The following is a 6000-nucleotide window of genomic DNA, read 5'->3' on the forward strand; positions in this document are numbered from 1 at the left end:
ATGGAGCTTCTTTAACCAACGGTATTGCTCTGCAGGGCACTCTGGGTAATTTACACAGTGACTTATGAGGCACAGCAGTTGCCAGGATCACCTGATCAAGCAGAAGTATGGAGATTGTGAGCTTGAAGAGTCTACAATCTTTATATAGTGATTTCTGTACCTTGTAAACAATTTTTAAACCTGTGTTTCTTTTTGCTTTTTTTCCCTGCAAAGACCCGCTCTTGATTCTGACTGCCTCTCGCAGGGTCGGCTCATTCGAAATTTTTAAAACTGCTAAGCAGCCAAAACCCACAATGTAATAGCAAAATGTCTCCCAAAACATTCCAGCATTTTACTTGAGAGCAGCTGGAAATGTCCGCCTCCCAACTTGTACCCACGGTTTGTGGGCAGCCTGAAAATCTAGCGAAAGAATGTGGACAGAGATGAAAACGGCATCAAGGGTGTTGACAATATCATTTGATCCTTTCTTGTATACGATCATTAGGTGCCTGGCTGGGTCTGGCAGAAAATCTAGCAGCCTAATTTATGGTCCTCCTGAAAGTCAGAATAGGTGAACAACCACTAATAAATTGACGGTTCCATTTCACTCCCAATTTTGGTCCCACTAACATCCTATTTTTAGGCATAAACAGGGCAAAAGCAAGATAAAAATTTCTCCCATTTTTAAACTTCATTATATGAATGATAGAGTTTGAACTGATCCTCAAACGGAAGCACAGCTTTATGGGGATTAAAGTTTTATCACAATTAATTTATTGTTTGCACACAACGCTGCTGGGAAATGAATTCAGTGTTTCCTTCTGCAGAAAGTGACTTACCCATGAGCCCCACCCAAAATGCCTGGGTGCCAAACAATAGTCACGTTTCATTGTACGGCCGCGCAGCTGACTGAAGCACCCGTCAAGCTGCTGGATTCTCAATGGAAAAGCTGCACATGCGCGAAGGTTTGAATGCATTGTGCTGCCATGAGGATGTTGTCTGGGACTCTCAAGTTCACTTCAACAGAGTGGCTCCCGGCGCTGTCCCACATTGCCCTGCCTGTCATTCACCACGATGTCACCGTGCTCTGTGAGATGGAAAAAAAATCATGAGCAACATTGACCTTCCAATTCACGAAGACTTGAAAAATCCACCACGAAAGCGTTTAAAATCGTGACGGCCATTCTGGGAAACAGCAGCCAATATTCTTGCAGCTGGTATCAACCCACTATCCAGATGGACAGAATCATGGATGCATGCAACATAAAGAACCAACACTTCATCACTGACCCAAAAGCAGAGGTCCCTGGCTTCGACCTCCCTCAAAGACCGTGGAGAGCGCTCAACTGAATCCGCACAAGGCATGGATGATCTTGCCACCTGCTCCACAAGTGGAAGATGAGGGAGGACCCGAAGTGCGACTGGCCATGAGTCCCAGACCATGGAACACTTTATATCAACCTGCCCACTTAGATCTGTAGCAGGAGGTACCTCATTTCTCCACTCGGCATCTCAGGAGGCCATCGAATGGATAGCCACATTGGACAGACCATTATAAGCTTCTCCCATCATGTGAAAATAGTAGTATTGTTTGCATTTTTTCATTTTAGAATATAAAACTGTCGGGAATTTTAACTCCCTGGATACTCAGGGGATTGTTAAGATGGAGCAGGAGACTGGAGCCTTCTGCTCCGAACCCGCCAGCATCAAGTTTGAATTACAGGCACCAAGGACACCCGCTCGAAGCCGGCAGGGTTCTTCTTTAAATATGCAGATCAGGTCCTGATGATGTCATGGGGACCCAATTGCCATTTTAACATTGGCCTGAGTGGGCAAGTAGCTGAGGCTTCCTGGTCAGGCTGAAGCTAGTGGGAGAAGGATTCGCAGGAGGAGGCCCCTCCAGGTTCATTCTTTCATTTGCTGGGTCAGGCTGAAGCTAGCAGGAGAAGAATCTGCAGGAGGAGGTCCGTCCAGGTTAATTCTTTCATTTGTTGGGTCAGGAGGAGCAAGTGTAACTCTTTCGGGCCCCACAAGGGAAATGTAAGCCTCCCCTTCCCAGACTTCCCCACCCTTCCCAAACTGCTGATAGCCCTGGAACCCCCGCCTCACACTCACCTTGGGCCTGGCCGGCAATATACTCGATTTTAATGGGTAGGTAGCGCTTCCAGATGATTTCCAAGCCATTATTGTCTGGAAATTTGGCCAATGAGGCCCTTGACATTAAAGCCAGCTGGGCCTCCTGCTGCTGCTCCCAGGCGGGCTATCCACATGCTAGGCCGCTTTCCCGCCAGGGATTTATAATTCGCTCCTGTATGTCAACAAAGAATGATTACGTTCTGGATGAGGTTTTAGAAGATTAGTACCCAATAAATGGAAGCACATTAGTATAGAAAAATAGAAAAATGTTCACTTCAGAAAGGCAGCATGGTATAATTTAAATATTTGCTTTATAAAAGCTGAATGAGAAGCGTTTGGTAAATTTGTTAATATAAAATGTGAAAATGCCTCATGGCATGAATAAGGAGTACTAAAGTGGTGTCAAATTTAAATTAACACTTATGTCAGGGGCAATGTATTTATAAAATTAAAATGTAAGCTGATGTTGTCTGAAAATGATGTTATTTTTACACAAGGTTTGAGAATAGGGGATGGAGAAGAAACAAAGAGAATGCGCTGTCTATTTTATTTAAAGTTAGCAATTTTGATGGATCACTCGTCCGGTAGTGTTGGAATACAGTTTTGTTTTGGAGTAATTCAATTTGTCACATTGCAATCTTTCGTCTACATGATCAGTTACATAGGGCTCAATTTTACCCAATTATCTGCGCTGTTTTTTTGGCGTGCACCAATTTTTTTGAGTAAATAAAAATCTGCAAGTTTCTCCAAAGTTTCTGCGCCAGCATAATTCAACTTCGGTACGATTTTTTAAGGCTACGATTTTTTTGCGTCATGGGGGCGTAACCTGATGTCTGCGCCAGTTTTTCACATTTAAGCAAGTTTGGCCAACTTAGATTTTTTTTTATGACGGCGTATGTGATCACTCGCAAAAAACCTTCTGGGAACAAAAAGCAGCGCACATTACAAAATAGGCAGCGAAAGACACCATTGTTTTTAGCCAAAATTTTGGAGGGAGTGAAGAAGACAGAGAATATACATCATAAATCTCAATTTTTTGTAAGTCAAAAGGGAGAAATTGGAAGTGTAATGCAATTCTTGAATTTTTGATTTTTTTCAAAGTACCACCCCACAACCGAACCTCTCCTCACTGGGCTCGAGGGTTGGAGCACCAGCCAGCAGAATCGTTCCCTCGCCCGGACACAGGACCTCAGGGCTCAGCTTCAAAAGAAGCCTGGGGCAGCGGGGGGGATGGTGTGGCAGCCGAGCCCCGAGCCCATGTCCGGGCGAGGGAACGATTCTGCCGGTCGACGCTCCGACCCTCGAGCCCGGTGAGGAGAGGAGAGGTGGTGGGGTGGTACTTTGAAAAAAATCAAAAATTCAAGAATTTCATTACACTTTGTTGCCCCAAATGTCTTCATTGAATGCCTAGCTGCCCGTTGTAAGCAAGCCTATTGCGCATGTGCAGACCTGGGTGTGGTCCATACTAGGGCATCCACCTTGGAGAGTGAGAGGGAAGAAGAGGTGTGAGTGCTTTGTCCTAGTGTTTTGAGCCAAACTGCTGCCAAGCTCATGGTCTACAGAACTGTTGTAATACCTGCCCTCCTTTATGGCTCAGAGACATGGACCATGTACAGTAGACACCTCAAGTTGCTGGAGAAATACCAACGATGTCTCCGCAAGATTTTACAAATCCCCTGGAAGGACAGGCGCACCAACATCAGTGTCCTCGTTCAGGCTAACATCCCCAGCATTGAAGCACTGACCACACTCGATCAGCTCCGCTGGGCAGGACATATAATTCGCATGCCAGACACGAGACTCCCAAAGCAAGTGCTCTACTCGGAGCTCCTTCACGGCAAATGAGCCAAAAGTGGGCAGCGCAAATGCTGCAAGGACACCCTCAAAGCCTCCCTGATAAAGTGCGACATCCCCACTGATACCTGGGAGTCCCTGGCCCAAGACCGCCCTAAGTGGAGGGAGTGCATCCGAGAGGGCTGAGCACCTTGGGTCTCAACGCCGAGAGCATGCAGAAATCAAGCACAGGCAGCGGAAAGAGCGTGCGGCAAACCAGTCCCACCCACTCCCTCAACGACTATCTGTCCCACCTGTGACAGAGTCTGTGGCTCTCGTATTGGACTGTTCAGCCACCAAAGAACTCACTTCACGAGTGGAAGCAAGTCTTCCTTGATTCCGAGGGACTGCCTATGATGACGAGTATTTTGAGGTTGTTGCAAAACTACAATATAATTATGGGGGCAATATTGACAATGCCATACCTCGTGCAAGCCTTTGCATAATGGTGCTGCGGAGGAGAAGATTGATTGGACAGCATCATCTGAGGAACCTCAGAGCATGTAGGATGATGGGCAGGAGGCCTTACCCACATCGGGTTTATCGAGACAGGCATTCATACCTGCACCTGAGTGAGGCAGACTGTGTGAGAAGGTTGTGTTTCCGCAAAGAAGTTGTAACCGAGATTTGTGAGTTAATAAAAGTAGACCTGCAGCCTAGAAGCATCAGGAGGACTGCTTTGTCAGTTGAAGTAAAGGTTACAGCTGCACTTTCATTTTCTGCAACTGGATCATTCCAGGCCACAACTGGAGATGTGTGTGCCATTTCTCAACATGCAACACATATCTGCATTCGGCAGGTGACTGCTGCACTGTATGCGCGAGAGCGCTATATCTGCCATGTTTTAGCAACAACCAGAAGGGCTGGCTGCTGGGGGACAAAGGGTTCGGCCTCGCCAGCTGGTTCTTGACACCCCTACTTGTAACCCGGACTGAAGCTGTGTGGGAATACAACATGTCGCACATTGCGACGCGCAGCATAAGAGAGAGGGCCATTGGCATCTTGAAGCAACGTTTCCGATGCCTGGACGATTCCGAAGATTAGTTGCAATAGTCCCGAATTTGTCGGTCAGTTCACTTGTCTGCTGCATGCTGCACAACTTAGCCATCATGAGACAACAGCAGCTGGTAGTAGAAGACCCACTTGAGTTGAGAGTGGCTGATGATGAGGAGGAAGATGCAGATGATGAGGAGGAGGAGGATGAGGAAGCCATGCAACTACCTGAACCTGGAGCATGACAGCGGAGGAGGACGGGCCGTCGTGCCCTTTTAACGATTGCTCGAGCCTTGCGCCAGCAACTCATCCATAAACGCTTCACTGCCTGAAGGCTCAGCGTCAATTATTAAAAATGGACCAGGTTTACTGTTATATATGTAAACTTTATTTACTCTGTACAGCCAGAGGGCTCATCCCCTGGAGTCCCAAGGGATCCCATAATCCCTTGGGAGCACAGGTATTTAAGGAGGCTTCACAGGTTGGAGAGGCACTTTGGAGACCTGCAATAAAAGACTAAGGTCACACCTTACTTTGATCTCTCAGTGTTCAGTCTGACTCTTTCTCCATACATAACAACTGGCGACGAGGTACAGATAGCGAACCCAAAGATACAGAGAACAGTGAACAGAAATACTCGGAGGGAGATGATTGGGAAACTTTTGTGGAGCGACTTGACCAATACTTCATGGTCAACGAGTTAGATGGGGAAGAGAACGCTGCCAAACGAAGGCCGATCCTCCTCACCGTTTGTGGGGCACCAATGTATGGCCTCATGAAAAATCTGCTCACTCCAGCGAAACCCACAGAAAAATCATACGACGATTTGTGCACACTGGTCCAAGAGCATTTGAACCCGAAGGAAAGTGTTTTGATGGCGAGGTACCGGTTCTACACCTACAAAAGGTCTAAAGGCCAGGAAGTGGCAAGTTATGTCGCCGAGCTAAGATGCTTTGCAGGACATTGCGAATTTGAAGGACATTTGGAACACATGCTCAGAGACTTTTTTACACTTGGCATTGGCCACAAAACCATACTTCACAAACTTTTGACTATAGA

This window comes from Pristiophorus japonicus, chromosome 1 (assembly GCF_044704955.1).
Source record: "Pristiophorus japonicus isolate sPriJap1 chromosome 1, sPriJap1.hap1, whole genome shotgun sequence".
NCBI classification, from domain to species: Eukaryota; Metazoa; Chordata; class Chondrichthyes; family Pristiophoridae; genus Pristiophorus; species Pristiophorus japonicus.